The sequence below is a fragment of the Cyprinus carpio genome, chromosome B16 (assembly GCF_018340385.1).
Source record: "Cyprinus carpio isolate SPL01 chromosome B16, ASM1834038v1, whole genome shotgun sequence".
In the NCBI taxonomy this organism is placed as follows: domain Eukaryota; kingdom Metazoa; phylum Chordata; class Actinopteri; order Cypriniformes; family Cyprinidae; genus Cyprinus; species Cyprinus carpio.
The window spans coordinates 13,154,247-13,170,800 of NC_056612.1; the positions used below are offsets into that span (position 1 = coordinate 13,154,247).

At 36.1% G+C, this 16,554-nt stretch overlaps 1 protein-coding gene across 2 annotated transcripts in view; it reads left to right on the forward strand.

The window, feature by feature from the left end:
- The first annotated feature begins 6,426 nt into the window (after positions 1 to 6,426).
- osbpl3b (oxysterol binding protein-like 3b) overlaps positions 6,427 to 16,554 on the forward strand; it is a 66,805-nt gene continuing 56,677 nt past the window's right edge. For both annotated transcript variants that reach the window (XM_042740842.1, XM_042740843.1), the window contains exon 1: positions 6,427 to 6,814. The gene's annotated coding sequence lies outside the window, so the exon portion shown is untranslated. The remainder of the gene's footprint in view (positions 6,815 to 16,554) is intronic.

The window sequence follows — 16,554 nt, forward strand, 5'->3', positions numbered from 1 at the left end:
GCCCACCAAGAGAGCATTACAGTAGTCCAGTCTGGAGAGAACAAGAGGTTGGACAAGGAGTTGTGCAGCTTGCTCCGATAGGAAGGATCTAATCTTCCTAATGTTGTACAAGGCAAGTCTGCAGGACTGGGCCGTTGTAGCAATATGATCTGTGAAGCTTAACTGATCATCGATCACAACTCCTGGTTCCTGGCTGTCCTGGAAGGAGTTATGGTTGATGAACCCAGCTGTATAGAGAAGTTGTGATGAAAGTAAAGTAAAGTAATTTGTTTATATTACTATAGTTGTTATATTACCACAGCAACTATAGAATTACCACAACAAATTTATTCAAGAACTTTACTGTTGTATGATTCAAAAACAATTGCAGCTGTCACAAAAAATGTATTTAAAGCTGTCATTATCAATGTATTTCAACAGCCTATGATGACAAATTTTTAGTATCTTAATTTCATTATCTTAGTCCAACATAAGTCGAAGTTTCGCACATGTTTTTCACACAAATGCTGAACTGTAAGACGCGATACAGAAGAAATCTCAAAAATTGCTGAAATTAAAGTAAAACGGTTGATTGGACACTTATAAACTTTAGACCTAAAATCATCACCATCTACTGTCGGAAATGGGAAAAGCATCCCATCTGACCAGATGTGTGAATAAAATGTAGAAAAATTAAATGCAGAGAATAGATTACAAACTTCATATAATGTACAGATGCAAATTCTGCCAGTTTTATTTTGTAAACTGAGAAGGCATGTGGCCCACCTTAATGAGTGAGTAATACAGGTGCTGGTCATATAATTAGAATATCATCAATAAGTTGATTTATTTCACTAATTCCATTCAAAAAGTGAAACTTGTATATTATATTTATTCATTACACACAGACTGATATATTTCAAATGTTTATTTATTTTAATTTTGATGTTTATAGCTGACAACTAAGGAAAATCCCAAATTCAGTATCTCAGAAAATTAGAATATTGTGAAAAGGTTCAATACTGAAGACACCTGGTGCCACACTCTAATCAATTAATTAACTCAAAACACCTGCAAAGCCTTTAAATGGTCTCTCAGTCTAGTTCTGTAGGCTACACAACCATGGGGAAGACTGCTGAATTGACAGTTGTCCAAAAGACGACCAATGACACCTTGCACAAGGAGGGCAAGACACAAAAGTTCATTGCAAAAGAGGCTGGCTGTTCACAGAGCTCTGTGTCCAAGCACATTAATAGAGAGGTGAAGGGAAGGAAAAGATGTGATAGAAAAAAGTGTACAAGCAATAGGGATAACCGCAACCTGGAGAGGACTGTGAAATAAACCCCATTCAAAAATGTGGGGGAGATTCACAAAGAGTGGACTGCAGCTGGAGTCAGTGCTTCAAGAACCACTACACACAGACATATGCAAGACATGGGTTTCAGCTGTCAGATTCCTTGTGTCAAGCCACTCTTGAACAACAGACAGCGTCAGAAGCGTCTCGCTTCAAAAAGGACTGGACTGCTGCTCTGATGAAAGTAAATTTTGCATTTCCTTTGGATATCAGGGTCCCAGAGTTGGGAGGAAGAGAGGAGAGGCACACAATCCACATTTCTTGAGGTCCAGTGTAAAGTTTCCACAGTCAGTGATGGTTTCCGGTGCCATGTCATCCGCTGGTGTTGGTCCACTGTGTTTTCTGAGGTACCTTATCCCTGTTCTTAATTGGCCAGCAAACTCGCCTGATCTTAACCCCATAGAAAATCTATGGGGTATTGGGAAGAGGAAGATGCAATATGCCAGACCCAACAATGCAGAAGAGCTGAAGGCCACTATCAGAGCAACCTGGGCTCTCATAACACCTTAGCAGTGCCACAGACTGATCGACTCCATGCCACGCCGCATTGCTGCAGTAATTCAGGCAAAAGGAGCCCCAACTAAGTATTGAGTGCAGTACATGCTCATACTTTTCATTTTTATACTTTTTAGTTGGCCAAGATTTCTAAAAATCCTTTCTTTGTATTGGTATTAAGTTATATTCAAATTTTCTGAGATACTGAATTTGGGATTTTCCTTAGTTGTCAGTTATAATCATCAAAATTAAAAGAAATAAACAATTGAAATATATCAGTCTGTGTGTAATGAATGAATATAATATACAAGTTTCACTTTTTGAACGGAATTAGTGAAATAAATCAACTTTTTGATGATATTCTAATTATATGACCAGCACCTGTATTTAGGCCTACAGTATAGGCCTATGTTTAGCGGTGGAGAGCTATTCACACAAGTGGTGGGCTTTGGGATGTATGAGCCCTGTTTTTATGGATGTCTTGAAGTTTGTCATGTCTCGTTCATTGACATGCTGTGGTTTTTGTTGGGAAGTTGTATAAACTCCTTGCACTAAATCACGACACTGAGAACAGTATTCTTTTCATTTCTTCTTCTGAACCTCTTTCAAACAAGTGAAAAGCATGTCTCACAGCACTATGTGTGTCGGCCCACTGGTTGTCCTTGAGCATTTGGGTACACAAATCCTTTCATTCTAGAGTCTGCGACACCTCTGCATACAGAAAGGTGAAGAATGACGTGCGTTTCAGCCATTGTTGGAGGTTTATAGATAGAGACTGCAATATTTAAGTGACCTTCTCAGGGCAGTCTATCCAGAATATTTTTCATGTCACTATTTTTTGTGTAATTTTTCATAAAAGCTGAAAAATAAAAATGGCTCTGTGCATATTGTCAATAATTCATAATTGCATTCCTCTTCTTCAAACTGTTGTGTTGCTAAATACCATGTCATACAAAATGACTACACTTAAAAAACTGTTCTGAACAGTACCAGACATCCTAACAATAGGAGAATACTTTCTGGTGCTAAATGTACCTTTAGATCCATATAGAACTATATAGAATAGAATATAGAATAGAATAGTAAAGAACCATGCTTTGAAAGTGCAATATAGAACCTTAATGGATTTATAAAGAAGCAAGGGAAATAAAATATTAGATCAGAGCAACGGTGAAAAAACCCTCAATTTACTGCCAAATAAGACTTACAAGATAACCTAATGAAAGGAGGAAATAACATTTCAATGCAGATTATAATTTTGACCAAGAAGAACATAAACTTAAATATGATAAAATAAATTTGGATCTGTTGAGAATGTTTCATGGAGTGATGTGACCCGACTGGAACTTTTTGGATCCAAGTATCAGTGGTGTGCCTGGTGAAAAAAAAAAAAAAAAAGGCCAATGCTTATAACACGGGATGTCAAACTATAGGCCCACTGTGCTGCATAGTTTAGCTCCGACCCTAATTAAACACACCTGATCAATCACATAATCAAGGTCTTTGGTTACGCTAGAAACAATGTATCTTTGATCTTTGAGGCCTATCACACAGGTGTAGATGTTCACTGGTTCTTTGTACAACGTTTTTCAGTGTTCTGTTCGGTCTTCATATTTAAATATCATTAAAATATTTGGTGGGATTTGAAGAAAGAAGTGGCAACATTAAAACCAAAGATTATCAGTGATCTGGAAGCTTTTTCAAACAACGAATTGGCCAAGATTTTAGCAGAGGGGACAGAAGCTTGTGAGCACTTAGAGGCAATGTTTATTGGGGGTTAAAAGGAGTAAAAGATTCTCTATCAAATGTAACTTTTTGGGGTTGAAATAATTTTGTACATAAATGTTTATGAGGCAATTAGATTTTTTAAAATAATCTTTATGTCCTCAAAATCACTCAAATGTGTTGTATTAATAAACCTTCTACGATAGTTTACTGATGCCTGTGTTGAATTGTTTTTCATAAAATTTTGTTCTCTGCAACAAAATGTCTTGCAGGTCAAGGGGGTTGAATAATTTTGATTGCAAGTGTGTGACAGTAGGCTAATTAATTTGGCGCATTTCACAAATCCCCTATGTTTTAGGTGTAACATGATATTGCTAAAATTCATTTTACCCTATTAATTCTCCCATGTTTTTATATAAATTAATGGGTCGTTTAATGTTTATAAAATAAAAAATAAAAAATAAAATAAAAAAATAACTGGATTTAGACGTCCCACATTTTGGTAAAAAGTGTTGCAAAATTGCAAACGTCATAAAAAGGAAGCAAAAAAAGAGCTCATCTAATAATTTGTTTTAACTTCTAGGGTGAAACAGTCAGTCGTTTCCAAGGTGACAGTGAAGCAATGCTTTTGCTTTAACTGAATGACATGACTTCTGTTTTTAGGAAACTGACCACTAGATGGAAGCATTGTATTTTTTTTTTTAAGTCTTCTGTCAACTGAATCAAAGCCCAGAACAGCTGTGTGTTTTAACCTCTTTAACTCTCAGCCCTCCTTTCTGATAAGCTGATATTTCCTCTGTTGTAATTAATTAACCCCGAAAATATGATTTTATTATGCAGTTTGCAGAGGCCCCTTGTGGGAGCATTTGTATTGATAATTAATAACTACAATTAATTACAAAAAGTAGTGTCATTTAATATGCTAAATATAAATATTTTCAAAAACAAAGTTTAATGTTGCTTAGATGAACACTCCACAAACTACATTTCTCCATTATAAGAGCGTCATCAAACTGTGTGGTTTTTGGGTGATGGAGGATGCAAACTGTAAGACAATTGCTGTGCGATTATTGTTTGCATCTGGTGGAAGCCCACACATTTTTTTTTTCAGTCACGCACAAACCCACTTCACATGAATGAATACTCTGTCCTCTAACACACATAAGTACTCTCAATGATGAGGGTGTGTGTAATACCCCAGGAATGTGCTAAAAATATGCATGGCTTGGTGAACACCCTCTTATAATACACAGCATGTCCGACTCTGACTAACAATACCCTCAACATTCCTCCGCTGTCTTTACTTTATCATCCATCACAGCCAACACTAAACTGATGGAAGACACAGTGCACTACTCATGTATTATTAGGCTTTTATTAAAGGCTGCTGAATAGTTTTGACATCAAACTAAAGGCCTGGATGCTCTTGAATACCATTGAATGCTCTACAGTTATTTAGGTTAATTGTATGATCGTTTAGTCTCTGAAGGTTTGGCCACTTCTTCTTGGTGACTTATTGCTGTTGTCATGACATAAGTAGAAGTTGGCATATATAACAAAGAGAATATGCAATTCTAAACAACCTGTTTGCCATGTCAACTTCTGTCCAGTTGAGCTTACTAAACCATTACAGTAACATCATAAATTTAAATGTAACATATTACATTTTATGTGTTAATGTGTAATCGCAGAGTTTCCCAACATTTATGTCTTGTGATGCCCCACAACAAGAGCATTGAATATGTAAGTGCCCATCCGTCGACCCCAAACCTTCAGCACTTTCATAAATATTACTAAATTACAAGGATTCTTATTCAAAAACAGACTCATTAAGTTTTGTCTCACCCATGAGACACCTGAGAATGTTTGTCTTCTAACAGGTTTTGACAGTTCTGAAAGCAAATATTTGGAGAACCTTTTGTGTTGAGTTTCTGAAAGATTTATTGTAAATTTTCATTTATTGACTATTATTACCCTATTATATGTTTACCATAATACGACTTATTATAAAAATATTTTTGATATTAATATATCATTTTAGAATTTTAATTATTTTAATATTATTACAGATCAATATTTTAATCTAATATTTTACATTACCATTTCATTTAATTATATTTTGTTAAATTTCAATCTTTCCAAGTATCTACTGGAACTGAAGGATAGTTCACCCAAAAATGACAATTTTGTCATTAATTAGGCTAATCACCCTCATGTTGTTCCAAACCCAGAAGACCCTAAGACCTAAATTTGTGTTCCGAAGATGAATGAAGGTCTTACCGGTTTGGAATGAAATGAGGGTGAGTAATTAACGACAGAAACTTATTTTTGGGTGAACTATCCTTTTAAGCATCCAGGGTACCAGTGGAGTGGTAGGAAATCACTGCGATAGAGGCTCTTTTGCCCATTTAAGGTCTAGCCTATATCTAAAAATGTGTTGAAAGTCTCCAAATGTCGAAGAAAATCCCCAGAATAATGCCATATGTAAAAAGCAGTTTTTATTCAAAGTGACTTTGGATTGACCTTCACAATGACCAACATACACCACCAGCACCGAATAGCCTGTTTAAGATGCCAAGCTGCTGACCAGTGAAAGCGGTTAAATAAAGATGAATTAATACATTAGGAAATGTTGGCATTTTGTTAAAAAAGAACCATTTATATTCATTAAAGTAACCAAACAGCAGCAAATTTGGGTCCTTTAAACATTTAGTGAATTTCATTTAGAGGTATGAGCTCTAGAATGCGGCTACGTCACGGAAAGGGTGCTCTCAAAGCGGGTGTAGCCCCGCCTCTACAAGTGACGTACGTGGTAATTCCCCCGCTGATTGGCTAAGGCCACTTTCAGTTGCGTCTGTGAACCTCTCGAAGAACCCACGCGCCCAACAGCACCGTTTATTTGCACAGTGAGCGCGAGGGCAGAGCATCTTCAGGACTCGTTATCGACTCCGCGCTGATCACTTCATTTAATAATTTTATATCTACATGTCGAATAATAGCTGTTTGTTACAATATTTAACTGTAGCTAGTTTTATTGCTTAGAGTCTGTCACGTGAATAACGTTAGGCTACCTAACGTAAACTTCACAAGCGCAGACGGTCTCATAAATCTTTTTGTTTGTTATTATTATTATTGCTTGATACGACGTGCTGTTGACAAGATGCCGCACAGTTACATTTCGTAGTTGTGAATTTCGCAGTTTTCTTCTCCTCCGGAAGTGGTGGTCAGTTTGGTGTACCACCAGTAACTTCAGTTTAAAAGGTAAGTCTAAAACTTCCTCGATTTGGCGAACTGTCGTTGATAACTATGTCATTGTTTTTCTTGTGCTTTCTACAATTTATTTTATTAGCCCTGCATGCCGTGCAATCCGGAAACATGTCCATGCATGATTGCAAGTAATGTAATTACCAAGTCGATACAGTGTAAAATCACTTTAATAATCTGCTGCGTTTAGGAAACTATTTGATCCCGGGCGTGGACGAAAGGAATTCATGTAGTTATAACAAAACATTCCCTTTTTGATTAGATAATACTCTTCTAAGAGTGTATTATTTTGAGGTTTGCGTAATGGTTGCATAGGCTATGTATTTTGAGGGTTGGTTGTCATTTATAAACAATAGTTACGTAATCCATGGCAATATATTAAGGTACGTTATTTACTTAAATGCACAAGGCGTCTTTATTTTGTAGACATGTCAAAGTTATTCTGCCATTTAAATGTTAGATGTTAGTACGCATGTGTCAGTATCAGAGTCTTTCTGTATTGATGACTTAATCTCTTTAGATGCAAATAGCTCATTAAAGTTGTAGTAGGAAATTTAGTACTTGCACTTGCACATGTATTAAATGTCATGCACTCTAATGTACAACTTACAAGCTTATCTAACTGTCTCAGTAAAATGGCATGCTACTTAGAAGTGAAGATGATGAGGGTGATGATGGTTTGATTAGAAAAATGAATGTGAAAGTATGTGAGTGTGTTAACTACTGTCTGTTTGACTCTGAACACCATCTGAATGTGACGAGATGCACTGTATCCATTAGAAATACACTCTTTTGTCATTTCCCAGTCACCATGGTAACAGATTTTGAAATGTGTTTTTCTATGTATGTACTAGTCCCAACCAGAACTGTGTGCCAGTGAAGTAATATATATTTTTTTATTCCTGCTACCACATGATTTAAAGAGACAACTGGCTGCTTCAGCGTCCAATTTGTGAATATTTTCACAGCTAAGATAAATTGGGGGTGGACTGACTTTTATCTCCCTTCACAGCCATTGAGAGTAGAAGCTATGAGGTAGATACTCTCTCTTTCTCTCTCCCTCTCTCCTTATCTATCACTTTCTATAAACAGTACTTCAAGAAACACAGACATCCAGACTTCAATATACTGCAGTTTTGGAAACCAAACACAACATCTGATTCTGCACAAGATTTCTGCAGAGATTTCTAAAATTATATCACACTGTATCCCGCCATGAAATTCAATGCATAATGAAATCCCAATATTTTATTGATTCACACAACAGACATTTACACTGAGTCAGAGTGATTGTGTTTGTACATTTCTTTAGCTTGTGACTGTTTCAAAACATGATGTCAAATTGCCCTGTGCGTAGCTTGAACTCCAGTTGAATTTTGCAGCGATGTGTGAAAAGGCTTGTTTCTGACAGCCTGGACTGAAAATGGTTCTGACAGGCTGCAGATGACTTCAGTAACATCTCAAATTATGAATGACAGCAGTTAATCCTGCCTCATGATCAGTGCCACAATGTCATGAGCCTATAACACCAACCTAATGTTATTTAGTACAATACATTATATTTAAAAAAATGTGGTAAAATTGAAAGTATAAAAGAAGTTTTATGTACATCAGTTGAATAACATAGCAGACATAATCCAAGAATGCATATTATGTACACATTAATTAACAAAAACAATAAAAAAAATAGAAATAAAATTAAGTTATGTGGAAGAAAATCAATTTATTGCCACTTTTTGTCTCTTTATGGATCTATCTGAATAAAGTAATAATATCTTACATTATCTTCATTTAAAGACTTTTATCTAATAGGCTATTAATGCATTTGCATTTAATTATAAATTAAATGTGTTTATATCATTGTTATAATGTTATAATGTAAATCAGTTAATTAGATTTTTGGTTTTTACATAGTTTTAGGCAATAACTGTGGTCTTAAATTATAAATAGAAAGCAAAAGAAAGAAGAAAGGGTTTTATCGGGTTTTATGCACACAGCAGCACACACGGTTCATTTCAGACTGTGCATGAACACCGAAATGAATCCACTTTCGTATCTTCTTGCATTTGAACGGACACATATACACATCAAATTATGACAAAGTTCCGATCTCAACAATCATTCTGATAAATGCAATTGGGTATGTCTTAAGTGAACAAGAACAGCTGACAAAGTGTATCAGTGAATTTGCCCAGTTTATTATACAGTCGTCTGGACATTACTTCAACCCCACTTTCCAATGCCATGTCATTAAATATAGTAATAATTCAATTTAAATAAAGGTTTTATTTATAAATTTAAGATTCAGGAGGTCTGCTCATAAAGCTGCGAGCTTTAGAGTCCTACCTCAGTTGCAAGGGGATGTCCATTGTACTTTGTCATAAAAATAACCTAAAAGAAAATTCCATATCATCCATTCAGCCTTCTATTTCTGTGCTTGGTATGTCCCAGTCTGGACAAACCTAAAGGATGCATTAGAGGCTGTAATTTCATTTTCCATCAATATTGTATTATGGTACCATTATGGTGCACTTTCCATTTCTTCAACTCTTGTGTACTTCTTCCTACAGCTTCTCAGTTTCCCACTGTGCAGTCCAGCTCTCAGGTTAGTCGCTGTGAGTGTGAAAAATGCTGCTAGATATACAATCTACAAATATAACTTTAAGCTAAACTGTGACTGGGCCAAAGTGCTCAGAAAGAATTCACAAGGACAACCCCATAGACATTTATTGGCTTTTTGGTTTCACCTATCTCCTATTGCGACTGCAGCTGTGCAGGTAATCTTGCTCAGTATGGGGCCGTACATAGCTGTGTCCTTTAACAAGAAAATAGGCCTACACATCTTTATTTTCCCACCAGAGCTCAGGACCGCTTTACAAAACCACACACGCTGTTGCCATAGTCACAGTGTGAGATGAAATAAGCTAAGTTTGATAAGAGACATCAGGAGGCTGGTAGTGGTTTGATTCTGTGATTCTTTCATTCTTTACTTATAGGAACTTCTCTACGATCTCTGTCTATAGGAAATGTGTTGAGGATAGTGTGAGTTTTTATAGGGCTTTGAGAGCAGATGCTATGGTTGCTTAAGCGCAATGGCAGGTGTTGCTTCCGTCTGCCTTCTTCATATATTAAAGATGTGATTTCTAAACCTAAACAGGTGGGTGAGGTTACAGCTAGATGGAAATTCTGTCTCAGACTTGTCTGGTTTTCTGGTATTCGTATGTTGCTTATTTAAGTAATTTGTGCTTACATGCTGCATTCACCTCAGCTGAGGCAAAATCTGATATCTTTGTGTTTAAGGCTTGACTTAATGACATATAGTCTCATCATGTCAGTTCACACAGTCTGCACTGTAGACAGCTGATGGCAATAGCTCAGCTCAACTTTCCTTTGATGTCATTTAATTGCTGTCTTTGTGTTGATGAAAGAGGGCAGTTTCAACAACAGAAAACACAGAAAAATAGCATTTAAATATTTCTTATTACATTTATTTTACTTTATTTTATTGTATTTATGATGCTTCTAAAAGTCATTAAAAGACACCTCTTGCAAGAATTACATCTTTAGCAATGGAACTGTATTTCTTAAGTAATTTCTCAAACATTTTGTCCTCAAATAGTTGTTGATAACCCATTAAAGGGGCCTTCACACTGGATTAACCTTTTCCTAGTTCCTAGCGGAAGTACCTGCTTTTTGACACGTTCGCACCACAGGAACTAGGAACATATTTAGGAACGGGGAAACTAAATTGGCTCCTACTTCAGAGCAGGGTCTTAAACAGTTCTATAGGAACTACCAGTGACATAATTGTACACTGATTGGCAAAACGCATACGAAACGCATACGAAACATCAGCTACCCAGCATTTTTAAAAAGCCATATTTCCCATGAATATGGAAAACAACAATAACTGCATGTACAGTAGCTACCTGTGTGCACTGCAGCATTGTGTTCTTTTCTTAGCCATGATGATATGTAACACTACAAGTTGTCATAGGATATTTAGTCAGATTTTAATGCTTTTCATCCAGATATACAGGTGCATCTCAATAAATTAGAATGTCATGGAAAAGTTCATTTATTTCAGTAATTCAATTCAAACTGTGAAACTTGTTTATTAAATAAATTCATTGCACACAGACTGAAGTAGTTTAAGTCTTTGGTTCTTTTAATTGTGATGATTTTGGCTCACATTTAACAAAAACCCACCAATCTCAACAAATTAGAGTACTTCATAAGACATTTTTAGTAAATTGTTGGCCTTCTGGAAAGTATGTTAATTTACTGTACATGTACTCAGTACTTGGTAGGGGCTCCTTTTGCTTTAATTACTGCCTCAATTCGGCATGGCATAGAGGTGATCAGTTTGTGGCACTGCTGAGGTGGTATGGAAGTCCAGGTTTCTTTGACAGTGGCCTTCAGCTCATCTGCATTTTTGGTCTCTTATTTCTCATTTTCCTCTTGACAATACCCCACAGATTCTCTATGGGGCTCAGGTCTGGTGAGTTTGCTAGGTGCCAAAGTTTTGGTGAGTTTTGGCAGGTGCCAAATCCTGCTGGAAAATGAAATCAGCATCTTCAAAAAGCTGTTCAGCAGAAGGAAGCATGAAGTGCTCCAAAATTTCTTGGTAAACGGGTGCAGTGACTTTGGTTTTGAAAAAACACAATGGACCAACACCAGCAGATGACATTGCACCCCAAATCATCACAGACTGTGGAAACTTAACACTGGACTTCAAGCAACTTGGGGTATGAGCTTCTCCACCCTTCCTCCAGACTCAAGGACCTTGGTTTCCAAATGAAATACAAAACTTGCTCTCATTTGAAAAGAAGACTTTGGACCACTGGGCAACAGTCCAGTTCTTCTTCTCCTTAGCCCAGGTAAGACGCCTCTGACGTTGTCTGTGGTTCAGGAGTGGCTTAACAAGAGGAATACGACAACTGTAGCCAAATTCCTTGACACGTCTGTGTGTGGTGGCTCTTGAAAAATCCATTCCTTGTGAAGTTCACTAAAATTCTTGAATCGATTTTGCTTGACAATCATTATAAGGCTGCGGTTCTCTCGGTTGGTTGTGCAACTTTTTCTTCCACACTTTTTCCTTCCACTCAACTTCCTGTTAACATGCTTGGATACAGCACTCTGTGAACAGCCAGCGTCTTTGGCAATGAATGTTTGTGGCTTACCCTCCTTGTGAAGGGTGTCAGTGATTGTCTTCTGGACAACTGTCAGATCAGCAGTCTTCCCCATGATTGTGTAGCCTAGTGAACCAAACTGAGAGACCATTTTGAAGGCTCAGGAAATCTTTGCAGGTGTTTTGAGTTGATTAGCTGATCGGCACGTCACCATATTCTAATTTGTTGAGATTGGTGGGTTTTTGTTAAATGTGAGCCAAAATCATCAAAATTGAAAGAACCAAAGACTTAAATTACTTCAGTCTGTGTTCATTGAATTTATTTAATTCACGAGTTTCACAATTTGAGTTGAATTACTGAAATAAATGCACTTTTCCGTGACATTCTAATGTATTGAGATGTACCTGTAGTCTTTGTCTGTGAACAGAAGACCAGGACTATATATGTGACCTAAGTTGACATAATAAATATATTACACTACCTAGGCAATATGTGCTAAAATTCATATCACAATATTTTATACTGTCCATCGATATCGATATTATATTGCGATATAAGAAAAAAAAATTACAGGCAAAATATTTTAACCTTATATTGGATTGGACATAGACATGAAAAGTCTTTTTAATTTTGCCATTGTTTTTTGGCCATTGTGGAGTTGTCAGGGAATTGTTGATTATATGCTCAGCAAGGCTACATTTATTTATTAAAAATACAGTAAACACTGTAATATTGTAAAATATTTTCCATTTAAATTATCTATTTGAATGTTTTAACACATAGGCTATTGTATTCCTGTGATCAAAGCTGATTTTTTTAGCATCATTACTTCAGTCTTCAGTGTCACATGATCCTTCAGAAATCGTTCTAATATGATTTGCTGCTCATTTACCATTTCTGATTGTTATCAATGTTGTAAACAGTTGTGCTGCTTGATATTTTTGAGCAAACTTTTTTTTTTTACGATTCTCTTATGAATATTTAAAATGGTCCTTTGTGTCAGAGTTATTTAACTCAATATAACTCAGATTCATCAATCGCGTCATCTAGTGGTCTGTTATTGATACAACCACAACTTCTACAACTGATAACGGAGCGCTCAAGCGGGTACTGCGAGTCATGTTGAGGTAATTCAAATATGTCAAATTAATGTTTTGCGTTCAATTATTTACTAATCAGGCAAGTGGTTGCATGATAAGCGGGACAGTTGTGCAGTGTGGTCTTTATCACCCTGCAAAGATGCATGTAGCTGTATACGCATAAACTTTGTGTCATATAGGCGCTTCGTCCACACAGATCCGACGTTTTGGGGGAGTGAAACCAATATTTTTTGAAACCGGGTCCCAGAGTGGATAAATCTGAAAATGCCACTCTTGCGTTTTTGTGTGGACAGCAAATCCGTATATTTTCTGAAACAATGACGTCATCAGCCCATGTATCCCCCCCGAAGTCACACACCACTACATCACATAACAGCAACAAAAACATGAACTAACACTGACCGATTGTTTAACATAGATTAATAAATGTATTGTTCCATGTTCATTTGTATACCACGCACAAGGTTTATGCGCATAGTCCAAGTCTTCTTCTCCATTTTTAGTGTATCTCTGTGGCAGAATTACAGCGCCACATACTGGTGTGGCATACATCGTTTTGTGTCGTTTTTGTGGTTTCGTGTGGAGGCAGATATTTCTTGAGACGAGGGGAAAAAAAGATCCGATAGGGAAAGCTCTGGCTTCGTGTGGACGTAGCCTGACTTATGGCAATACTAAAAATTGTAACATATTTTATAATTCTGAAAGAATTCTGCAATATCTATGCTTTGTAACCATACCACTATATTCTATCATTTTCTCATGAAGCTGTACAGATAAAGAATTGGATACTTTTGAGAATATGTACCTCCAGTCATATTAGAAGCCTAATAAAAGCTGTTTTATTTTACATGGAGTGGGTTGCCTCAAGGAGACATGGTGGAACATTGTGGTCCCGCATTGAGATCACATAACCTGTTGAATATTTACTTTACCTCTGTAACTCTGCACACTTTCACATTTTCAAATTAATCATCACTGCAAATAGCACATTTCTATGAAGTAAAAAATTGAGTTTATGTGTCTTGCTTCATATCCTTAAACAACATGACTAAGTGCACCTTTTAAGTTTTTCGAAGCTCATTTGAAACTATTAAAAAACCTGGCAGTCATAGAGAGGGCAAGTGTTTCTTGCTGGACAGGTTTTCTGGTCTAATAAGTCTTGTGAATAGAATGCATAAAAGGTCAGAAAATCAAAAGACTTGAGCCAGTTTGCAGAGACGGGTGAGTGGTCAAGCTCAGAGGTCGTCACTAATTGGCTCTTGAGCCTTATAAATATTAAAGATTACAAAGAGCTTCAACATGTTCCTCCAGTGTTCCCTATTCTTGCCTCTTTTAAATACCTGTAATTAAAGGGTCAAGATGTCTGCTGTCTAAAAAAAAAAAATTATTTGCCTTAAATAGAAGTAGATCAAAATGCATCTGGGGCCGGATTCACAAAACATTCTTAAGAAGAAATTTCTTCTTAACTGCCGTTTTCTTCTTATTTTTTAACTTTAGAAAAAAGTTATGAATGTTTTGTATTCCCAAAAATCCATCTTAAGACATTTACAGTACATTTACATTTATGCATTTAGCAGACGCTTTTATCCAAAGCAACTTACAGTGCATTCAGGCTAACATTTTTTTTTAACCTAACATTAAGAATATCCTTATCTTTTTTCTTAAGATTGTTCTTAAGACAAAACCTAATCTTCTTAAAGAATCTTCTTAAAAATCATCGTAAATAACTTCTTAAATTTAGGACAGCCCCATGGTCTTAAATCCCAAACAGTAAGAAATATTTAATTAATTTATTTGGTTATTTCAAATTAATTATTATATTTAAGCATTACAACAACAGCTACATATAATACATAGTAGGACTAGGGATGTGCACGAGTTTTCTGAAGTGATCGTTGACAGTTAATGTAAACATGATCGGTCATGATGATTAGCCTATGTGTGACGCTGCTTTTTGCTGACTTCAAAACTCAGTACCAACTCTAAAACGAGTCAGATAGGAATAAGAATGTATTTGAGAACTTATTAAGAATTTTTCAAGAATTGCACTTAAGAACATTCTTACGAACTTTGTGGAATTTATCTTAAGAAATTTCTTAATTTATTTCTTGAGAAGATTTTCGTGAATCTGGCAGCAGCCTGTGGAACGGGGTCTCTGGTGGAGAGATAAGGGTTATGGTCCCTGTGTGATCTGAAAAGCCTCATTAAACACATCCTGTTGAAGATACGAGGCTATTCTTCTGCAGAAGACTGCAGTCTAAAGTGGAGCTTTATTCAATTTGAGCTGTGATCGGGTGTTTTCAAATGGACGCTGATTGAAAAGATGTATTGCTTTTGCCTTTCTCTGCTTCTCGGAGCTTCTCTGGATGCACTGGAGTTTGTAAGTGCAATAAGAGTGGAATTTAATATTCTGTCATAATGAGTGCTTCAGATTACTATATGTAATAGTATGTGGCTTTTACCGAGTTTAGAGCATAAGAGTTGGCCTGTTATTTACAGAGGGTGCGTGAACGTAGGATAAAGCTCTTATCTGGGCTTCATTAATGGCTAATTGACTCTGTGTCCATCGTGAATTATCGTACATTAGACACAATATTTCAGGGAGGTGAAACGTGAGCCCATTTTGACTTTGTTTTCCAGCATCTTTCCATTTCAGCAACAAAATGGAAACCTTTTACTGGTGTTCTCAATACATGCACTTTATTTGTGTGAAAAAAATCAGACACAAGCCTTGCTAAACAAAGACGCCTACACAGAAAATAAATAGCTAAAGTTTGGCTCACTGTCATTGCTTTGCTCATGAGGAAATGTGTTATCACAATGTGATAATTAACCATCCTATACTGCATAAATTAGTTGGACCTTTGGTGTCCAGATTCACCTCTTGTGCATTTTCTCAATAAATTTCATTAAAAGAGGTGCTATTTTTGCTGATGTTTGTATGATGTGGATTTCTAATGGAAGAATCAGTGGATATTAATATCAATGTAGTTTTTAACAGATACACTTATCCCTTGTTGTTTTAAAGGTGAAATTTGTAATTTCGGTTCCACTATAGCTGCACCAATTTCTGCATTTTTTGGATTCACAGTAAGATTAACAGGCTGCTTTTAGAAGATACTGACTTCATTAGGCTACATGTTGCAGCTGTATTAAAGCAATAGTTTATTTTAAAAATCCAACCAAATGGCTTTTAAAATTTAAGCATTTTTTATTTGGATTTATTTATATTTAGGAGAAAAAAAATGTCTTGTTGCTCCAGTGATACTCAAGTCGTGCAAAAAAAAAAAAAAAAAAAAAAAAAAAAAAAAGGAGAAATAAAAAAAGGTCCATTATTTGTGTTGTAATGTATGAAACCCACACAGAAAGTTTTGCAACGGCAAAGTTTTATGCTATGCTGTTAATAAAATAATGTTCCGTTTCATCTCATCAGTCATTTTAGACAGTTGCCTACAGTATCGATTTAATATCACTACTGAAGTACAAGACCTTTGTACTGTACTGA